Genomic DNA, 23,563 nt, shown 5'->3' on the forward strand with positions numbered 1-23,563 from the left:
AAAGAGGGAATAGTCTGTGCTAAGTAGTCAGGCACAGAAAAGAGATGCATTTCTCTGTTAGTGTGAGTGTTAGAGAAAGTGAAAACTTAAATGATGAAGAAAGGCCACCAAGCATTTAGATACTAGATGCTCCTAATGCTGGGTAGATGGTTTGGGGAAAAGAATCACACCTAAAACAGACACATGCACACACTCATATACAAACATGCACACACTTAAAGCCTGAAGCCTCAGCAAGTTTATGTTTATGTTCATGCTTAGATTGCATAGTGAGTGATAACAGCATTAGGTTTTTTGAATGTGACACCTAACTGGACCTACATGTTTGAATTTCTTTTGCTAGTACTCTTTGTATCGTTTGCCTAAATATAAAGAAAGGTCATTCTTTTAATAAATCATTCTATTTTACAAAAAAAGAAAAATCCGAAGTGGAACTATTGTGATATTTATAGCTCTATTCTAGCCCACGAAGCCATTGTTAAGCCACCACTGCTCAGTTTGCAGCTGAATATCTGAATCGTAAACATCGTGTTTAGGAAGAAATAAATAGCCCATTCTGTAAATCCATGCCTATAAAATGACAGTGAACTTCACAGCAATTAGCTCTTGCACTTTGATTAGGAACATAGGCATCTGCTGGAGAATCTTTATCCTGAAACTTGTGGCCTAAACTTTGCATGGACTGAGCTCAGGGGACAGAACTTCAGTCTCCAAGGAGTATGAGACTAATCATGGAGTCAGTCAATGGACAGACTCTGCCCCTTCCGAATCCCAGGGGACTATGAAGAATGAAGTCTTTAAAACTTCACAGAACGTATATAAATAATCATTTTAATTGAACACTCTCCTTGGGCAGACAAAATGGCCCTATGATTTGACAGGTTCCCTTTTCATCTCCATTACCTGTGATGGAAATGCATAAATTCCACTCTAGCCAGCTCATAAGTTAATATCTTTCGTAGGATCCTTGCTAGCTCACCAGCCTAGATGGATGTGATTTCTAACCAGCAGCCATATTCCAGTTGCGTAACCAACTGGAAAAGCAAAGGAAATCCAATTCGGACTTTTCACTTTGCCAGACAGCAAAATGAATTCGTCTCCACTTTCTTCTACAAGAGCTTGAGGAAGAATTTTAACAGGTTAAAGTATTTCAAAATGATGACCAGACATAAACTTGGGCCGTAGGTCAATTTAACAAGTTGTTATTAGGCTGTCTACTAAAGCATATGACATTCTATTAGGTGTTCGGGAGGGGAAATGTTTCCAAAAGCCAACAGTACTTATTCCCTTCTCTAAAGAAGCTTAAAATAGAGTCAGGGAGGTAAAGGAATGCATATTTAATATTAGTAAAAGTAAACTATGCTAAGACAGATTTTATTTGTCAAGGAAAGGTTGACTGAGGTAGCATCAAAGATAAATACAGAGAGAAGATGACTCAAGGCAAGTCTTGAAGATGGCCAAGTTCCTTACCGTGTTATTGCTGCAGTTTTCAATTGTACCTAAGGAGGAGGTAAAAATAGCCATAGAAGTTACCATTTGTTGTATGATTGGGCCTAAATGGGTGGGGTCAGGGATTGACCCCTGGGTAGCATTAAGTCTTTAAGCTAATGGGAAACTTCAGAAACATGAGAAAAGAAGCAGAATGAGAGAACTCTCTGAGAGAGACCAAGGACTAAGAATCTCTAAGGGTCTTCCAACAACCTACGTAGGGGCTGGTTAAATGGTGACGTCATGCACCTTGCATGTGGGCTTTCTGAATAGACCCATCTCAACATGGTGATTATGGAGCCTGATGAGAGAAGGGAGATTTTAGAGTTTTAGATCATAAAGGTAAGACAAGATGTAGAGAAGCAACGAGAACAAGGAGGGGACCAGCAGGTGGCATGGTGGTTAAAGAGCTGGACATTCCCACGTGGCTAACCAGGGTTAGAGCTCTGGAACTCACAGCTTGCTTTCTCATTTTCTCTCTCTCTCTGTCTCCATGTCTCTCTTGGTCAAATTAAAACAATAAGTTAATAAATAAATAATTCTTTACCCCAAAAAACAAAACAAAAAACAAAAAACAAAGAGGACAAGGAATGTGTAGTTCAAAAGAGTGAGAGATCATAGGCAATGAACACATTTTAACCAAAAAAGTTGTATTTTCAGATCCATGATTAAAGGGAACTGCTCGTTTTAGGAACTTTAAGCTTTGTTGATTCTCTCTAATCCTGTCTCTTACCTTGGATTCCAAACATTTTATGCAATTTACTTTCATCAAAGATAATGTTGGCTTCCCGAGTGCTTTACCTTGACAGTGTTGATACACATAAGTTTTGTTTACCTAAACAGTGGTTTGGCATATCTGTGTTTATCTGCCTAAGTAGGATAACATTCTTCTTCGGTAGACTTCAAACACATGGCTTGTGATTATGAGGGACACTGATTTAAAGACTGTCATAAGAAAGGAAACAAAATTTTTAAGTCATAAATCTGAATGTAGGTAATTTCATACAGTATGGTTTTTAAAAAAAAGAAAGTGAATTCTTTGCATTTTGTTGAAAAGTAAAAACTAGTCTTTGGATTTTATGTAATAAAGTAGACCTGGTAGTGTATTTCTTTCCTGTTCTTTCCCATACTTTATCAAGAAATTAAGACACAGTCATTTTAACTTCATCAGTCAATCATAACAAAAATGGCACCAGCCTATGATTAATTTCGAATGTATTAGTTAACCAACACTGAATAAGAGCACTTTGTGAGCCAAAGGCTTGATAAAAACCAGACCTTCATGGAAGAGCATACTGGTCAGGAGTCAGGGAGCCTGTTTCTTGATTCTGACACTGCTCCACACTACCTGAGCCTCAAATGAACTGTATCTGTCTCCCAGTTTCCACATCAATGTCTGCATAATTCAGAGTTTAAACATTTATTTCTTTCAAAAAATTGTTTCTTGTACAGTCAGTAATAACAGCACTTACTGAGCGCTTACTCCTTGTTAGACACTGGACAAAGGCCTTTATTGTTGTTATCCCCTGTATTCCTTTGAGGTAAAATGATTATCCCAAAGCTTTTCAGTTGAGGGGTTGGAGATGCAAAGTGGCCTACGTTTTACATACCGGGCCGTGCACTGAGTGCTTTCATGTCTCTCCTCATGTGGCCTGGTGGCCTAGCTCCATTTTACATAGGGAAAAACAGAGACTCCAAAAGGCGAAGTGATTTGTTCACCTTCTTCCCATATGAATATGGCAGATACACGATGCATATACAAGTTTCCTGACTCTGAGACTCTTCCAATATACGCTCATTACATTAACCATTGAAATTGGATGTTTTTCATATCTATCATTTTATCTATAAAAGAAATGGAAGAATTTGGCAACTCACAAGCCAAATCTGGCCTATAGATGTGTCTTATTTGCTTGCACAGTAATTAAAAAATGTTGTAGGTGCCAACATTTTAATGTCAGGAAGTTTCCTATAAGCGATCTATTTTTTACTTCTTTAGAAAGGTAGAAAAATTCAGGGTCCCAGGCCCCTATCACCTATGGCAAGTGGCCACTGGAACTGAGTTATACACTCTCACCTTCACCCTGATGCCCACCCAGCCTTCTTTGTTTGGGTTACCTCCAGGACTTTTGTGTGCATATGACTTCTGGATTAAATGAAAGATTTTAACTCCCCCGAGGTCAAGGTGTTTGACAGTTTGTAGCATAGTCCAGCAAATTCCCTAATGACATCTACGGGAATGAAAGTCAGAGTGGTGTGGTTTCTCTTTCATGAGGCTTTTGCAGATGGACCATTTCTCCAGCGTAAGTGACATTTCAAATTCAGGAAGGCAAGCCGAGTCATAATTGGCCCTGTCACCATTCAGGTTTGGTGCTGGCACCTTGCGTGTTTACCCTGGTTGAGTAATCTGTTTGCGTCTGGGTTGGCCACACACAGACAAATGTGAACTCTGTTTATATTCATTTCCTGCCTGGGAACTGGGTTCCTCTGGGTCACAGGTTTGGAAAGATAGATAGATTGGAAATTTACTGGTATAGACTTAGGTGCAGAAACTTCACTTGAACCCATTGGGAGAGCTGACCTTAATAACCTTCTTTGCGTTGTAGCAAAAGAGACTCGCTCGTTGACATCGCCAGCCAAGTAGAGCCATTGCCTGAGTGTCACACCTGAGTACAGGATGCTCAATGTAATCAGGACATTTAGTAATTGTACGAATGAGGCAGTCGAAACCCAGACGATCTAAAGTTAGCGAGCTAAGTGTCCATTATTTCTCAGAAGGACCTCTCAGTCATGAACGGAATTCTCTCTTCCTTCCTGGGTGCCTCTCACAGGCGAGTTACAACCAGCCTCACTCTGAGCATTCCCATGAAAAGACAAATTCACCACCCCTACCTCCTCTCTTTCCTTGAACAGCAGTATGGAAAGGGCCAAGAGAGAGAGAGGGTCAAGTTTAGGAGAGACCAAACCCTCCAGTTCTGCTCAGTGTCTCATCCTTTGGGGCAGCCACAGAGGCTTCCTGGGGCCTCATTCCACATCATGATGATCTGGCAAAATCCTTGCATATCGGCAGCCAATATACTATATGGCAAATAATTTCACCTTAAATATATTCTTGCATTTGAGACCCTGTTCCGAAGGCATTGGGAGTGTTAGAAGAGATCAGACAAACTTGTTCTATTTTACCATCACTTCCTCACCTCCTCCCTCTTCCACCTGGCTACAGGTAAAATTAGGAGAGGAGTAAATGGGGATAAAATGTGGAGGCTTTATAGGAGGTGACTCGTTGGCAACACCTTTCTCAGGGACACTTGTCTGGAACTTTCTACCCTCGGAAGCCTGGGTATGCCTAATCCCAGTTTGGCAGTACTGCCAGATAACTCCTACTACATACAGTGAGCAACAGCATTTTATATTTAGAAAATCCAGTCACTTCAGTTTACTCTCCAGCACTCTGCTAGGCATGAGGAAGCTTGCAAAAATGGCCCTGCATGAGATGTGGACCCAGCTTTCAGGGAGTTTATACTGAAGTTGCCCAAGTTGTATTGTGTACAAAATATTTATATAGTCGCTTTAGTCTTCTTGGAAGCACTATTGACATTATAAAAGAACTCAACAAAATAAATACCCCCTTGCCCATTTCTGATGAATAATACCTAGAGATGATTAAGGACAAATACATTTGGGAGGTGAAGGAAAAGAACTGTAACGCTGAGGTAGAGGTTAAGCTGCTGTAGGAGTAGAGACTGGGCAGATTTGGAATGGACTTCAAGGAAGATATTATTTCTCTTGTCTGATATCAGCTGGTGTCATCTGAATCCCACATCGCTGACTGTGTAGTTGGAATCCCAGACTCAATGGCTTGAGAAACCCACTGAGTACCTGTGCATGCATGCCCAAAATCCCAAAAGAAAAAATGGAGGAGAAGGAATTGCAGAGTGACCACCCTGCATGGCCAATGCTTTCTCACTATTCCCTCATTATCATCAGCAAGCACGCATACCCTCTGGCAAGTTACAAATAAAAAAAGAAAGTATGACTTGCTACAGGTTCAATAGCCGCTGTTTGTAAGTACAATGAAAACTTGAAAAGAATTTAGAAATATTTTTTACATTATTTATTTTATGACAGAGAGTGCATTTGTGCATGCAAGAGAGAAGCACCTCCAGCAGGGTCACTTCATGTCACCATCTCCTTCAACAGTGCTCCAGCTCAGCAACATCTCGGGCACGTGTGCGAGCACCCAGAGTGCTTTCAGGCCAACCTGGGGAACTGAACCTGGGATCAGCTATGTGGCTTCCAGCACTGCTGTTCAGTTTGCTACCAACTGTATCACCCGGCTGGACCCTAGTGTGAAATATGTTTGATACAACTCTTAAGAAAGTGCTGAAGTCTTCCTTATTTGGGGGTAAAATTGTTGGCAATGTGAGATACCATTTTTACTCTCTAATGGAACTCCCGAGGGTGAAGGGCTCAGAGTTTTCCTTTTTCTCTTTTGCCATGCTATGGTTCTCTTTCAGTAGACATATTGCTTTGGGGGTGGCTGTATTTACACGTTCCATGGATATTGTACTTCACATATGTCTGTGAGGAAGTTCAGCAGCAAATTTTTCCCCTAAATAATGTGCAGCACAGACATTTTTAATTGACCAGATCATGGAATACTTTACTCTGAGACTTGATTGATCTGACTATTATGCCCATTTTCCATATATCTTATGAGCATGACTATGTTCTAATTGAATTTATCTGTCAGGTGAATAATTTCTTTTTGGATGGAAATGGAAGATATGCCTTCTTATTTGGTGCTTAGAGGTCTCTGGTTGTCATTGTATTTCCCATCCATGCCCTTCCTCATTCTGGTATTTTTCCTGGCCATTGCGACAGCTGTTTGTAATTCCATTTGCAGTTCATTTCTGGATGAATTACGCATTGCTCTGTCTACTTGTCATTGTTGTGGCCTCTTCAAGTTCCCATGTGACAGGGGAAAAAAATGTGTGGGCTCTGTAAAAGATTGCTGGACTTTCAATTCAAATGAGAATTATTTTTAGCAAGCTTCTATAGAATCTAGATTCCTCAATCAGCAGTATTTATATAAAGCCATATGTTGGTGTGCTTTTCTCAGACAAAGCCTTAGAAATACTGTTTTAGAATCCCTTCGCTGTGGGAGGCTGCATTCTGTGGGCAGGCCTGCCCCAGGCACCTGGAGGCATGGTGAGGCTCCTGATGTGCTGAGAACATGCGGGCTCCAATGGCCATTTGCTCTTGAGTCACCAGTCTCAACCAAGAGTCACAACTATGGGGAAAAAGTAGAGGGTCTTAACAAGTTCATGGAAATGTATATTATGAAAAAGCTATGCATGGATAGACAATTTTTTTATACTATAGTCTGACTCCGTAGCCTAGAGAGTAAGGCAGCTAGATTTCACATGGCTGATGCCGTGGTCATCCTGGACCTAGCAGTCTGAGAAACACCCTGGGCTCAGGTGCATGTGTGCCCCCAAATCCAGGTGGCATAGAAAAATGGAGAAGGGATTGTGGTGTGACCGTCTCATTGAGAGGGTGCTTCCTCCTCTCTTTGTCTTTCTGTCTCTCTCTCTCTGGTGTCCTCTGGCAAAATTTATTTTTAGTTGTTTTGTTATAGGGCACATGTACTTGATAGAGAAAGAGAGAGAGAGAGTGGGAAATCACCCTCTTGGGGAGTGACCACACCATAATCTGTTCTCCTCTCGATGTCCTCTAAGGATTTGGGGCATGCATATTCATGCACCCAGTGTGATTTTCAAGCCACCTAGTCCAGGACTCCAACTTCAGTGTTGGCCACATGGGATCCAGTGCCTTCACCTCTATGCCACCTGCTGGCACTGTCAAAATTTTAAAAACAAAATTTTTTCTTAGCTAAATAAAGTCATACTTTAATCCCGTCTTTCCATGAACTTCTTCAAGTATACTCTACTGTATTACAGTGAACTCTTGTTAGCAGCCAGCTTGAGGATGCAGAGTGAGCTCTTTAATCAATACCTTATCTGAATTGTCAGTTGTAAAAGGCTTAGAAATAATGCAACAAAATACTGAGCTCTAAAATAACACTGAGTGTCATTTCACCTTTGTTTGATTCAGAAGGTCCTTTAGAATCTTGGTGTCCTGGGGGAGCTTGTCAATAAAGATTCTCACTCTAGAATGTCTGATAAACCAGCCTTTCTTCTAGTTAAGAAGGAGAATAGGCAAGACCATAAAGTCCTGCTAACCCAGAGGGAGATGAGAGCCTCAGCAGAGATAAGGGTGTTTGTAGTCGGCCATATTAGTATTCATCATCGGGCGGCTGCTGTTCCATGTCCCATAAACCTTTCACTTCTGAAGTGTAAGAGAAATCTAAATAGGACTTCCTCCTTACCAGTTGTGGGCCCTTCCCTATTAGCACCCAGTTCTATCATGCACTTTGAGATACTTTAATAAATTAGCTGCCTACTGGTTTGCAGCAAAGGCCAGGCTCTTCAGGAAAGATCCCCTAGGGATGGGCCTCAGATTGATCCATCCAGCTCATATGGCTTAGTTTGCCCCTGACTGGACTCTCACTCAGAAACAGGCGAAGAGAGCATATCGGATTACACAGCAGCTCACATCCTGTTGGCCTAGAGGGCTCAGCACGTGCCACATGACACTGGGTGCCCTGTCTCAGTGCCAGCTTCATTCTGGGCTGCCAAGCTCAGCCTTCAAAGGGTTGGAAACAGCATCACAATTTCTTTCTCAGGAACTTTCTCACCCTTGACAAGCCTGTGGGACAAATGGAACTGACCTCTGTGGCCTCTTGTCTGTCAGCCCTGGATTGAATGAATATTCACTCTGCAGAGAGTCACATCAGGCATCATGGAAAATTAGAGAAGAAAGGAGTGATGGGCTCCTGGCCTGTGAGCAGCCTATCAACTTCCGGGAGACAGAGCCAGCACACAGCAAAATACATGCATACTCTAATGTCAGCTGGACCCACATAGTTCATTATGCATCCAGTTAATGTAGGCTGGAAATACATATTTATGTATACATGGTTCTATATATACATACAGCATTTTTTAAGTAACTGGGGTGATTAGAGTTAGAAAAAGGTAGTTTCCTGCTGTCATCATTTTCGTCCCTGAAGTGACCTTGAGACAAGAACTGGAAAACTAGTAAATTACTTGGGAAGAACAAGAAATGCCAGTAAGAAGAGAGAGGAGGAAAGATAGGCAAAAGTAGACACCTATTAAAGGTATGCTACTGAGCCAGTTATGGCTATGGATGACCAGAGCTCAAGCCCATGGAGACATTCTGGAAAAGAACTCACAATATTTGTCTCAAAAGTATGCCTTGGACTATCAGTCACTGGTTTGAGGCCCCTTCTCAAGACAAGTTAATACCCAGATATTCTTACACTGCCGTACCAAGAGTACTTTCTGTAGAAAATCCTCCCGCGAAGACGTACGTTAATGTGCTTGGAGGTTGGCCGTGGTAATACCTGAGGGATCTGGGTGAGGCACTCTAAGCATCTGCTGTGTTTACAGATATTAGTGAAAACAATGCCTGGAAAAGGAACGCTATGAGGGGTTTTGAACATTGAGAAAAATCACTGTCTCTGACAATCCAGAAGCAACAGGAGGTGACATACAAGTTAGAACCAATAAGCTTCCTCGTGCAAGTTTTTCAAAGAAGTGCCCAGGGAAGAGGGTCAAGTCTGCAGCTGAAGCAGACTGAGGACAGAGGGCCAGCTGGGCATGAGGCCCCAGGTTGTGGGGGCTGCCTGAGTTCACCTATACAGTGATGATCTTCTAGACGGATCGCAGTTGCAAATCAAACTGGGGTAGGGGGTGAGTTAGCCACAGCATGGGCTGTGGAGTAGTCCCTTTCTCTGTGGCATGAAGTCCTGATGCATCTGCAGGAATCATTTCAGAATGAGAGCTGATTGCGATTGGAGACACCATGAGTCAACATGTCTTTCCTTGGACTCACCTAGGTAGAAGAGGCAGTGTCCAGTAGCCACTGGTGGATTCGATCTAGATCTGCAATGAATTTAGTAATGGTTAAGACGGGTCGTACTAGAGGAATGGGAGTGAGGGTGGTCATGATCAGTACCTCTCTAGTGGACCTGTATAATATAATCTCCTCTTTGTTTTGTGTGTATGTATCTTTCTGAGAGCTGGCAGAGAGGGAAGCTAACACTATCAAAGTCCTCAACACTGTAGAGGGCTCTTACTCATCTGACACTGGTTAGTTGTTGACAGAAAACTTGTACCCTGGGCTTTTGTAAATGCTTTCTGTAAGGATTCCTGTGTGTCAATGTTTATTAATGGAAACGTCCATGTGTTTTGTCTGATTTTCAGCTGCCGTGGCAAATGTACCTGGGAATGAGCTCACTGGGAATGCAGCTCAGGGATTAATTACTCTTTCATATATCAAATCATATGAGGTTATGTGTCCTGTTATTTTCTTAATCTGTTTTTAGATGTGAGGCACAGAAGAGCTAGAACATACATGTCAGGATATGTTGATATTTAGTACGGAAATATATGAGTATGACACTTGCATGCCTTCTTAGATATGCAGTAATACAGTTGTGTCTGGGGCCAGCAGGTCGCATGGTGCTTAAAATGCTGGACTCCTGCATGGCCAACCACAGTTTGAGCCCCAGACACAGTGGCTTGAATATCATGCTGGGCACGTGTGTGTGTGTGTGTGCGTGCGTGCCCAAAATCCTGAGAGGAGACTAAAGGAGAATGGATTATGGCATGGCCGTCTCCCTTGGGGGGTGATTTTTCACTTTACCCCTCTCTGTCTATCTCCAGTGAGTGCACACAGCCTATGGTAAAAGACTAAAAAACAAACAACAAAAAATATAGTTGTGTCTGTGCACGAGGGAAAGAAAATGTCTATCAGGCTGAGTCAGGAAACAGAAGGTCTATTCAGTCGAGTCAGGAGAGGAGGCTACACTAATTACTTTTTATTGTTGTTAATGTTATTGCCAGAGAGTACATGTGTTCATCAGGGAGGGAGAGGGAGAGAGGGAGAGGTAGAGAGAGAGAGAGAGAGACCCCTCCCACAGTGGGGCACAATCCTGCCACAATCCCTTCTCTTTCATTTCTCTTTCCTGTCAGGATCTGGGGCATGTACTCATATACACCCAGTATAATTTTCAAGCCACTGGGGTTGAGATTTGAACCACAGTTGACCATGTAGGATGCAGCTCCCTTAACCTTTGGGCCACAGGGCCAGCCCTATCCTACACCAGTTACTTTAACAAAAACAATTACTATAATAACCAGATATTAAGTAGTAAACTGCAGGAAATAGCTGTACTTCAGGACTGGGACTAGAAGACAAAGGACAGAAAATAGAATAATGGCATGAACTAGGGACCTTGTAGACAGGGAAGTCAGACTTCTTAGGAGGGGGCACTGGGTGGTTTACTGTGTTAGTATCCCTGAAGGGGGTACAATCAAACTGATGCTAGCTATCTAGAGAAACTGCAGAGTAAAATCAATTGCTTTTACTGGAACCAATTGCTGCTGCCAGGATGAAAAACAGGAAACAAATTAGGAGCCAATTTCTTCTCCTCCTCCTGCCTCCAGTCACACCCTGGCATCCCTTATTGGCAGAGCCTAACAGAGAATCAGTAAGCTTCAGAAAGACATGCCTTTCCTAGGCAGCTCCAACATCACAAAGCAGGGTGGATTTGGAGAGACAGGCAATTAAGTTAAAAACACCAACGGCAAGAGGGACCAGCAGATGGCACCATGATTACTTCGCTGGACTCCCACATGGCCGATGCTGTTCGAGTCCCAAGCCTAGAGGTTTGAAACTCACGTTGGGTGCGTGTGCATGCACACCCAAGATCCCAAGAGGAGAATGGACGATAAGGGATTGTGGCATGGCTATCACCCTTGGGAGGATGTGTGATTTCTCACTTTCTGTCTCTGTGTCTCTCTTTGTCTCTCTGGTGAGTGTACATGCCCAATAGCAAAAATCTCTTTTAAAAAATTTAAAAATACTCAATGGAGAAAGAGAGCCTGCACACGCACATGTGCAAATGAGAAGGGAAGTGGAAGAAAGGGGAAAAGAGAGAGAGAATAAATACATGTGAGCATACTAGCAAAAACAAAATACCTAAGACTGGCTGAGATGAAAATCTGACTGTTATAAAAGTAATTATAATGGTAGCCCATATGTAGGAACCTGCTTCTGGAGGCAGATAACATTGAGGCGCATTACTTGCCTGGGGTGTGGGGAGTGGTTAGGTTCTGAGGTCAGGGCATTAGAGGAGAATCCCATATAAACGCTGGACTCGTACGCTAAGACTGTGAGAGTCTACTGGGGTGAGGAAACGGATTTGTGTCTCTCATCTCATGCTCACTCTATGGCATCTATATGTACATGGGGGTGGGGGGAATGAAAGTAGAAAACCTCCTTCTCCCAACCACCCATGTTGTTAGCGTCTTTCCCTCTTTCCTCCTCCATCTTACCAAGAATAGGAGAATTCATGTAAATCGTGTGTCTACCTTGAATTGTACCAGTGTGAGCTAACCACTCTGTCTTCTGTGCTGGTGTGCTGTGTTACCTACATGGGAAGACCACATTGACCCTCAGTCGTATCATCATGCTGCCTTAACAGAAGAGGGATTGGATACACAGGGAGGTGAACGTGCCGTGGGCACAGACAGTGAACAGTAGGACCCGAATTTCAAACTCAAGGGTATCTTGCTCCACAACCTTTGCCCTTGTGCTCCACTGTCAGCAATGCTGCTTCCCACTGTAAACATTCTGCCCTAACGTCACTCCTAGGGCAAATCATGTCACTTCCAGCGATAAAACTAGAAGCCTGTGTGAGGTGGACGTTTAAGGTACAACACACATGCACTGTCCCATATGGTAACCACTAGACACCTGTGGCTACCTAAAGTCAAGTAAAAAAAAATGTTTTAAGAAGTTTTTGCTATAGGGCGCATGTGCTCACCAGAAAGACAGAGAGAGACAGAGAGACAGAAAGCGAGAAATCATCCCCCCAGGGAGGATGGCCACACCGCAATCCCTTCTCCTCCATTCTCCTCTTGGGATCTTGGACATGCACAGACACATGCCTGACATGAGTTTAAGCCACCAGGTCCGGGACTCGAACCATGGGTGACTACATGGGAGTCCAGCGTTGTAGCCATTATGCCATCTGCTGATCCCAAGCTCAAGTAAAATTTAAAATATAGTTTCTAACTCACAGTAGCTCCATTCCAAGAGGTCAGTAGTTCCATGTGACTAGTGAGTACCGTATTAGATAGCAGAGACCATTTCATCACTGCAGTAAGCTCTGCAATAGACCCATAGTAAGTGAGAACAAGGCTCCAAAACCTCGTTTTCAAGCTGACTCTGCAGTTTACTGGTTGTGTGTCCATGGACAGGTGCCTCAACATTGCATCTGTAAAGCAGAGATAGTTAAGGTAGCACCTCAGAGGATTCATGTTAAATGAGACATTATGGGGAACTTGAAAAAGTTTGTGGAAAAATGCAGTTAAAGTACGAGTTTATTTTGGTGCAAAAAACCATTTAAATCCATGGTTTTTTTTTTCCATTATACATATTTTGCATGAAGTCTTTAAAGACTCCTTGCATTTTCAATGGAATTAGCACGGTTCCTGGTATATCATGAATCCTCAATGCATGTTGTTTAAAGGGGAACAGGTCTTTTTGTACTAACCTAATGTGCTTTTTCTAAACACTCTGTCATCTCTATTGTTCCCTGCCTTTTTTTTTTTTTTTTTTTTTAATTTGGGGAAGTGAGAGGGAGATTGAATCAGTGGAAGGAACATCTTGATAATTTATGTTTGGTGTACTTCAAGGAAACAAAGAATCCTACATTAACTCACAAAATGATTTTGTCTAACATGCACTTACACAATTCACACAATGCCCCAGGTTCTGATCCAGACATTTAACACATCTTCTTGTATTTCCTCCTCTGACTAGATCTCTCTACCCTCACTTTCAATACCTTCCACATTTCTGTACCCTGCACATTTCGTGACTTATCTTGATAAGTCCAGTGGGAGAGGAGAGAGGAGGACAAAGAAGAAAGAATAAAATTCTTCCCTTAAGGCGAAGAGAAGAGAAACAAATACCTGTACAGGCTATGTTATCTCCAGCCAGATAGTTTGTGTGCATTAACTCATTTAAGTCAACAACCCTGAGAAATAGGTGATATTCTGCCTCTTTTATAGATGTGGAAACAAGCTAAAGAGGTTGAATAACTAGCCCAGCATCACATAGCTAGTTCAAGGGGAGAACTGGTCTTATTTTTTATTAAAGAATTATTTTATTTAACTTTATTTATTTTTAATTTGACCAGAGAGGGACAGAAACAGAGAGAGAGAAAGTGAGAAAGTAAGCCACCAGGTCTGGGACTCGAACTATGGTGAGCCATGTGGGAGTCCAGTGCCCTTAACATCCATGTCACCTGCCAGCCCCTGAAAAGTGGTATTCTAACCCAGAACTAATACCAAATCCCATATGTGCTTTTACCTTGATGTCTGTTAACAGGGGAAATAACACATTTACATTTTTAAATAAAAGAATATGGCTCTATTGCTCTAAGGGTTAAGAGGAGGAAGAGGGATTACTCTTGGTTGAGAGGGTCTTAAAAGACTTCAGTGAAGAGGGAACATTTGAAATGGGCTCAACAGTGAGTTGGATGGGGGGCTGGTGAGATGACTCCAAGCAGAAGGAGGAGCAGAAGCAAAGGCTCTGGCAGGCCCAGGACACCATGAACAGTTAACCATGATGGGATGACAAAGGGAGATCTTTCAGGATAGGGAGCATTATTTCGTTTCCACCTTATTTAGAATTGCCAGTGTCTAGTCATAGTAAAAAGTAGCCTGTATGTTTATTTTATTATTCGTTCAGATTTCCACAGATAATGTGACTAATTAATTAATTAATTTTAATTTGATCAGTGGCATTGGTGGGAGGGGGAGAGAGAGAGAAAGCAGGCCACCAAGTCTGGGACTTGAACCGCTGTCAATCATGTGGGAGTCCAGCACCCTTAACTACCAGGTCACCTGCTAGCCCCAGATAATGGGCCTACTTTATTATGTATATCCTAGGCAGACCAGCCTCTATGTATATCCTGGGCAGCCCAGCCTCTACCTTAAGTATGCCAGTGGTATCTGGGTTTGGAGGTTTCTCCTGAATGTCTTTTTTTTTTTTTTAATTTTATTTTTATTAATTAATTTTTTATTTTAAATTTATTTATTTTATATTCATTCGCTGTATATTATTGTAGCATACAAAATGAGCTTTCCCAACCAAAATACACTGTATATTGGCTCCATCAAAGATTTTACCACACACGTTATCGTCAACTACTAATTTTCCATTTATTATGTATTTTGCTTCTTCCACCCCCCGATTCCCTCCTTCTCACCCTCTGCCATTTTTCACCCTTCATCCACACTGTCTCTGATATTTACAGAATATCTTTCTACATGGCTTTCTTGGTAGCATTTCAACTTTTATGATTTCCTACCCATGTTCTTCACTATGAGATACTTACATGTGTTCTGGAGAGACAGTTGCTCAAAGGACAAAGAGGTAGCATTGGACTTTCCATAGATTTGGAAAGTAGAGCCCCAGTGTCTCTAATCTGCATGGCCGGAGTCCTTCTGCCTCAGGCAGGAGGCTTAGCTGGGATGGAAGCTTTCTCTGGAATCTGAGTGATACCTTGGAGTCAACAAGCAAGCTAGATTGAACCAAAGGCCATGGACCATGGGACTAGAGGAATCTTCATAGAGCTTTTGGCATTGTTGGGAAGTTGAGAGTGGCTGACTTGAACATTGAAACCACAATGAGAAGACCATGTTGTTGGTACCTAACCGAGCCTATGCCCCAGCCTTTCCTTGACTACCACCCCAAGGCACAGGGACAAGGAGGACAGCCTGCTAATTTTCAACTGCATTTTGCTCTCTGTTATGTAGTACTTCAGTGACAGGATCCACTCAGGAGAGTTGGGGCAAGGCTGGATGAGGTTCCCAAGGAGCTGAGTTTTGAGTTCAGGTGCCCGCATGGCAGTGGAAAGATGCCTCCTGACCTTTCAGACCTTTGAGACCTCTGGGCGTTCTTAGAAATCACCTCAAGCCTTCAGTCCAGGATACGACCACCTAGGGGAATCCCAGGGAAAGGTGGCAGGTAGAGTATCCTTTCTCAGTTTTATTCTCTCTTGTCCTCCCTTCCCTCCTTTTCTGTGTATCTGTGTTGCTCTGTTGTGTCTCCTACTCAAGATTCCATAGGCCACTGATGCCAGGGTATTTATTTTATGTTCTTGTCAACAGGGATATGATGGGATGCAAAGTGCTGGATACTGCAGTGAGCTCACTACAAGATTTCCAAGATTCCAAGCCACTGGATGTTCCAAAGCATAAAGCTATTCTCTTGGAGAGGCAGCAAGAAGCAAGCTGGGAGGAGGTGAGGAACCATCCAGCCTTTCCTCTCTTGGAGAGGCAGCAAGAAGCAAGCTGGGAGGAGGTGAGGAACCATCCCCTCTTTCCTCTACCCCTTAACTCCATCAGCCTTTAGCTATTAAATTGCTTGGGCCCAGGCCTCACGGGCTGTTTCCTGTGTGTCATTTCACAGGCCTCACTTTTTGTGCAGAGGATGAACTACCTTCTCAGTTATCCTGGGGAACTGCTCAAAGACGCTGAGGAAGATGATGTTGACTCACAGGATGGAACCACAGTAGTTGGAACCAAGAATCACCTAGAGTGGGACTCAAGCCCAGAATCCCTTCAGACTGAAGTTCTCTGAGCTATACTTCTGCACTGGACTGTTTTTCCTGTACTGTCACTTGCATAACACATAGTTCTAGATGCTTTTGACTGGTTGGCTTTCTTTTCTTCTTCTTCTTTTTTTATTTATTTTTTCTTTTCTTGGCCCTGGAAATTATTTATTTTTAAAATTGCTTTAAGAATTATATTTCTGTGCTGAAATTAGCCTTGTTGATGAACAAATTCTATTTCTAGAGATTTTCTGAATCGCAATCCCAGGTTACCTAGTAGATGGGGCTATGTGCTTTGATTTGTGTAGTACTGATCCTCAGATTAAAAATACATTTTCTCTCTTTCTTCCTTTCTGGTTTTTAAGTTTAGATCTAGGTAATGGCCTGAGTCACATTTGCTCAGTTACTGAAGCGTTCTCAACATGGAATCGGTTCGAGTTGAAATATCATCAAACATACATTATACCTGGGGCTCTTGCACACTAGTTGATATGTATGTTACACTACAAGAAATAAAACTTTATAGATTGAAATTTAATTCCTGGCTGATCCTGTGGCTAGAATGAAGAAGAAATTATAAATATCAAAAGTCGCTTCAAATACCCTGAATGTAAGCTAGCCAACAGTATGTGGTTGGTTTTGCAATGCCATTTTGAAAGACAAAGGAGGAATGAAATCAACAGACTTCATCAAGGATTGCTCAGATCTGTCTGCAGATCTGCTCATTTTGGAGGGATTAAAGAACAAGGCATGTTTCTGAGATTCAGCTTATGAAAATTGTGGGGTTTTTCTGTTCTGTAATTGTGCCTGCCTTGCAATAAAACATCTTCAGTTAACTCAGTGACAAGGTCTCTGTCAATTTCCTACCAGACTGTGTCCTTAATAGCTTTGTAAGAAAGTCTAGTGTAGACCTGTGAGTGGTTAACTACCAAATACCTCAACTACATGCAGCATTGTTGCTCTTTTGGAAATGGTACAAGAGCTATTCGTTGTCTACATCTGGAGTCAGAGTTGTGTTGTGTGGCCACCTTTTCTACTCTTCATATTGATAGTCAACTTCAGAAATCTTTAGTCACTGCATAACCCTGCTAGGCAGTTGCATTATCATCTATCATTGTTTTCTAATTCTAGACTTCCCATTTGTTTTTATGGGATGCTAAACAAGCCATAATCTCTCTGAGCTAGAACTTTCTCATATGCGAAATGAGAATAATGGCATTTCCAATAGTTATGGTGATAGGTGGCCTATAAAAAGGGTATCACACAGATAGTGCTAAAAACATGCTTAGATGAGACAACACTCAATCAATAGTGGTTACTTTATTTGCTATTGAAGAACTGAATAAACTTTTCAATTCCTTATAGTTGACCTTTGAATAAGAGCACTGAGTAACATCTGAGTTCTATAGGAATGAAAAGTAAAGATTCATGGAGTGAAAATGAGGAGATGAAATCTGCTGCTACCTATCTTGGCCACATAGCCAAGTACCTCAATTCCTTAGTTCCTCTTCCTGTGGAAGAGGGCAGATATCTTATTCTCCTCACCTCCTCCACCCCACAGAGATGATACTACCCTTTTCACAGAGGATTATTTACTGTGCACATAGATATCTGAGACACCTGTTTGCAACATCAGGGCCCTGCGATCCAAGGGCAGGTCAGTCTGTAAATCTTGATAACAAGGTCTCATACACTGTGGGGAAAAATTCAATCCATTGAAAGCCTCATTAGACTCTATCTGTCATGTTAGTAAAAAGCACTTTTGAAAAGACCTCAGCACTCTCCACCACCACATCTGAGATTTTAGGATGGCCTAAATGTGAAGGAAAACCAAAAGCTAAGATTATTCATTTCATGCTGTCTGGCAAGTGAAGTTATATTTCTCTTACATGATAGTCTTACAGATACCATCCCAGCCCTTCAAAACCATGCATAGTAGAAAGACCACATTTTGCTATCTACATTGAAGTTATCAAAATGGCAGTAATAATTGCAAAAGCAAGTTAAGAGTTATTGTGCCCTTTTTGTATGCCAGACACTAGGCAAAGCACTTACAAACACTGGCTCATTTAGTATTTCAATGATCAGATGGGTAGATACTCTCACTGCCTCTATGACCTATGTGAGAAATTGGGCATAAAGTGGTTAGGTAACTGGCCCAGGCCATCTGGTTAGTGAGAGCCATAGGTGGGATGAATCAGGTCTGCATAACCCAAAGCATTGGCTCTTCGCCACTAGACCAGCTATTTCTTCACCTGGGCTCCCGGCCTTATCCAACTGATTACTTGCTTATCGCTTTGAATCTCATCTTTGAAACTTTATTGTCCTTATTGGCAATTTGGGGCTCTTCAGTATTGTCCTCTCCTGCAGGCTTTCCACAATGATTATCCAAGTTCTTGCCAAATGAATGCCAACTAAGTTGATCAGAAAAGTAAATATTTTAAAAAATTCAAAATAAAACAATACTTCTAGATGGGGTCCAAGTTGAACCTACTGTATGCTGAGTTCCACCTCTGGTATAACAGTCTAAGGCTGTGGTACAGTGGATTCAGAGGAAGTCCTAATTGATGTGCATGTTGAGGCCAAGAGCTATGGAAAGGATAAATGAAGGAGCATCAAACTAAAGAAGGAACAATATTCGATTCTTGCACAAAATGATATTAACTCTAACCTAATGTCTCTGTCAAAGGATATCATTCACATGAGACTGAACTACCACCTCTTCCCAGTTCCTTCCAGTAGCTTATCTAGAGGGTGGCGGTGGGTATATCTGTTTGAAGGACCGGCGGAATTTACAGCTGTGTACACAATTGCAGACAGGGGGTAGCAGATGCACTTGGCACCCAGTCCAGGTTTCTGTGGACTTTCTCCAGCCTGGGTGCCTTGGTACATCACCTGCCAGAAGTTCATTCCCCTACCTTCTCAAAACTAGCACTCAACCAATGACAGAAGAGAGTTGGGATATAAAAATCCCACCTCCCTTACCGCTTGTGTAGACAGACTGAGGCTTGTTCTATATTGACTCTGAGTTCCACAGTGAAGCGACATTCCTCCCTAGTGAGGCCATGGTGGTGACAAGTTTGCAAAACCACTTTCGTTAGCTGTCTTTTCTTTGGTGTTTCATTCTTCATGTCAGTTTTTTTTTTTTTAGAAGTTTTTAAATTTAACTTTATTTATGTATTTTAATTTGACTAGAGAGGGACAAAGAAAGAGAGAGAAACTGAGAAAACCAGCCACCAGATCCAGGACTCTAACCAGGTTGGCCACATAGGAGCCCAGCACCCTTCACCACACCACCTGCCAGCCCTCATTCTTTACTTCTTAACTAGTGTCTTCCAGGATTATGTCCCCACTATGTAGTTAATTTACGCATACATTCCCATTTTAAGGTTGGCTTCTGCAGGGAGCTCAGTCTAATCCAAAACTGATGTTGGTCAGTTATGGAAATCATAATGCACCAGAGAAAATGTCACAATGTCTTTCAAGACAGGGCTACTCCTTTTGTCCTTTTTATATTCTGTTCTGTTAGGAACAGGAAAGAGGGCTTGGTAAACCTGAGACCTGGTTACCAGAGAATGATTTCCTTCCTTTGAAACAAGCACCTCCACACATTGTGAAATATTTTTCCTTTAAATGAAAGACTCAACTAACATATATGAGATCAGGCAAAAGTCACCTGATGGCAAATCAAATTACAATTCACCGGCCAGAACAAGTAATTAAATATAAGGAGGTAATGGGAAAAGGAGAAAGTCACAATCCTAAAACCCCCCTCTCACCTCTCAAGGACTCCTATTTGCCTTTGAATCACTTCTGCTTCAATTAACATTGATTGAGCCTGCCTAAAGTGCCTGGCTCTTGTCAAATCCCATTACAGCAGACTCCAAGATACTATCTGTCTGCAACCTTTTGTTGTGCTGGACAGTTTTGTCGGAATATTGAATATTGTGTGTAGCAGCTAACACATTAATCAGGGCTCTTCTACAAGAGGTGTGCTTTTTCTGGCATGGCAGTTTTATAAACAGGATTTCATTTTTGCCATTATCATTATCAACCTGAACCAATTCTCTTAAGTTTAAGTTAGGACGCTCTAAAAAGCATGTCAGACTGACCCACTATTGCTTTTCAAGATAAACACTGAAAATGTCAACCCTGCAAATAAGAAAATGTGAGTGAATCTTTGTTACAGTATTATACTCAAATTTGCTTTTCTTGTTGGAGACACAAACATGCTTTCTCCATTGAGTTCCCAGTAGAAGAGTTGGTGTTTACTTTGCTGGCGATGTAGATGGATTATGTGTATATCAGTGTGGCTATCTCTTCTTACTTTTTGCTAAGGCCTTAGAGGGTGGGCTGTATTTTCTGCATCTGTTTTCTGTATGTGACTAATGACAGCATTCTTCATGTTAGATGTCCATGTCACCTTTGTTCAAAATAATTGAAGTAGATAGTAGAAAATATTTATTTTATGGATTTCTTTCTAAATTGTAGTTTATCCCAACAGGAAGGAGCACACACCCCTGTGCTCTTCTGGAAGAAGGAAGGAAATATCAAAGTCCTGACCTTCAATTTTTGCTTTGAGTTAAGGAGCAATCATCCTATTAGGGAAAACAGTCAGAGAATAACATTTTTCCTAGGCTTTTTAAATTTTTACTTTTAAAGTTGTATTCTTGATCAAATGCTTGCCTGTGCATATGAAAGAATGAGAGAGAGACAGAGAGAGACCGAGCGAGCGAGCGAGAGAGAAGAGCACCTTACAAAGGGTCTGGTCATATTGCAATTCCTTTCCTCCAGTCTCCTGAGCACTCATATATTGATATTAGGGTTTTAGGCTGACTGGGCTAGGGATTTGAACCACGGTCTTAACAAAAGATCCAACATTCTCTTGAGCAGCACATTATTGCTGTACCCTGGAGACAACCCTGTTCCTAAACTACTTAATGACCAAAGAAAACCTTTAATGTAGGGATAACAATTACTACTATTGGTATCTTTTGAATGCTCAGATTTTAATTAACCCTTTACAAGGGTAACATCCCTCTGGCTCCCAGTCTTCCAGCTAAGTGAGACTTGCTGGCATGCACACACATACCTGGCATGCTTTGGGTCAACCCAGGATCTGAACAATGGTCTCCCATGTGATTTCAACACTGTATATCAGTGCCCTTACTCTTCTGCTATTCTGCGGACTGGGTTTATTGTCCTCTATTGACAAACATAAGACAGGGTCCAAGTGAAGATGGCCATGGGAGAGAGCAGAAAGGTCAGTTTTCTCATCTGTAAGGTATGAACTGATAAGGTTTAGGATTGAGATCTTTTGTCCTATGGGCAATAGAATGTTCCTTGGAATTTTTACCATTGGGCTAAAGCAATAGTTATCAAAGCAAATTACCAAGAGGGGGTATAAAAACAGGTTGTTGGGTCCTACCCACCAGAATTTCTTATCACGAAGTTTGGGATAGGTTTGGAAAATTTGCATGTCTAACAACTAACCAGGTGAGGCTGATGCTGCTGATCATGAGACCATATTCTAAAAACCATTCGTCTAAGGCACGTAAAATTAGGTTCGTCCGTGAGGTAGAGATAGCCTATGATGCTTTTAACTTTGAAACCATTAATTTTGCAAAGTTTGAAAACATTAAAGTGAAGATTAAGTTAAGAAAATGTAGAAGTAACAACTTCTAGAAAGACAAGTCTTTGTCTATAAAAATTAGAATTATTTTGAAACTCAGATTTTCAGTCACATTGACCTTTTACTCTGAAGTTCCATTCTGGCAACTCTGATTGCTTATTGGCTATAGATCTCACACAGAGATGGAAGTACAGAGGGGTATAAACATTTCAATTAAAAAAATACCATCAGAATGTAGAAAATTCTTTTCACTGTAAATAAATACCAGTGAAAACTTCAAAAAATTCTTTGCAGAGACAGAGAAGTGACTCACATAAGCAAATTTTGTGTCCTAAACACAGATCCTACATCTTGACTTTAAGTTTGATGGGCACACCTCATCTGCATTTATCTGATATCTGTTGCAGCAAGAAATCTGTTTTTCTAAGTGTTTAAGCCAGGTATGCTGTCATTTCAAGATGAATAATAAAAAGCAATAATAAATGGATGTTATGGAGGATGTTACTGAGACATTAGCGATCTTGCAAGAATCATCATGTTGGAAGATAAATAGATGCATTTACTTATACTGTTGTTAGGAATTTGAACTTCTGACATACAGAGCAGGTGTTCAGTTTATTTTGGAACCATCTGACACATCGTCTTTGTTTTCTTGTTCCTCTGTCTGGCCCCAAAGGTAGATGTTCCTCAAGGTTCTGCCTTTTCTCTTTGTTGTCTGATCTATTTTTTGGTAGTGAGCCCTTCCACACAGTTTAGTTGATGAATTCTAGAGTGGATGATTCCATGATTCAACCTCTTCCCAAAATTAAATCTTTATTTCCAGTTGCCTGGAGGACGTCTTGATCTGGGTACACTTCAGGCAACTGAAACCATCTGCCTGTAGTGGAATGCAGGACTTCCTCTTCCAACTGAGCTTCTCTTTCTTAATTTCCCTTCTCCCTGATATCAGTTACATTATTTGCTCCACTGAAATCTTCATTTTCATCATCCCACACAACCATATGATTCAGCCTCTAGCATGTCTCTACCGATATTTAAAAAAAAAAAAAAGTATATCTTAGGCATCAAATACTGGCATTCAAAAGATTGTTATAGCCTTTTAGAAGATTTTCTCATTTTCAGTTTTTCTCTGCCGCAGTCCATCTTGAATATCATTGCAACACAGATTTTCCCAAAGATCATGTCACTCACAGATTATGGTATTGCCCTGGTCTAGAAGCTTTTATGGCTGCCAGTATGTAAAGAGATATGTTCAAACTTTTTATCCTGTCATTCCAGATTTACTAACATATAGTCCTAACTTTCTCATTTTTCTCTCCCACTATCCACTTAAAATCCTCTTACTCCATTGGTGCAATATCAATCTTTAAACATGCTTTTCAATTTAATCTTTTATTTGTGTTATTCCTCTTTTTTATGTCTTCTTCTCCTTTCTCTACCTATTGAAATCCAACACACTCTTTAAAGATGCATACAAATGACTTTTTCCTTGTAGCGTGTTGACTGATTTACCCTAAGCAATATTCCTTTTCTTCCTTTTTTTTTTTTTGTTCTTCCCCTCCATTATTCTATGACACATTCACGTTGGTCTCGTGGTTGTGACAGTGTGGATTATTATTTGTTAGATCTCAAATTCCCAAATGCTGCTTTACATCTCTATGGCA

The 23,563-nt window shown here is 41.4% G+C and overlaps 1 long non-coding RNA gene across 1 annotated transcript; it reads left to right on the forward strand.

Moving 5' to 3' along the window:
- Positions 1-15,337: 15,337 nt before the first annotated feature.
- Positions 15,338-16,422, forward strand: LOC102470113 (uncharacterized). Its single transcript, XR_336721.3, has 3 exons — positions 15,338-15,681; positions 15,825-15,957; positions 16,126-16,422. It is a non-coding gene; the product is annotated as an uncharacterized LOC102470113 (long non-coding RNA).
- The last annotated feature ends 7,141 nt before the right edge of the window (positions 16,423-23,563 follow it).

Source organism: Tupaia chinensis, unplaced genomic scaffold, assembly GCF_000334495.1.
Source record: "Tupaia chinensis unplaced genomic scaffold, TupChi_1.0 Scaffold142326_1, whole genome shotgun sequence".
NCBI classification, from domain to species: domain Eukaryota; kingdom Metazoa; phylum Chordata; class Mammalia; order Scandentia; family Tupaiidae; genus Tupaia; species Tupaia belangeri.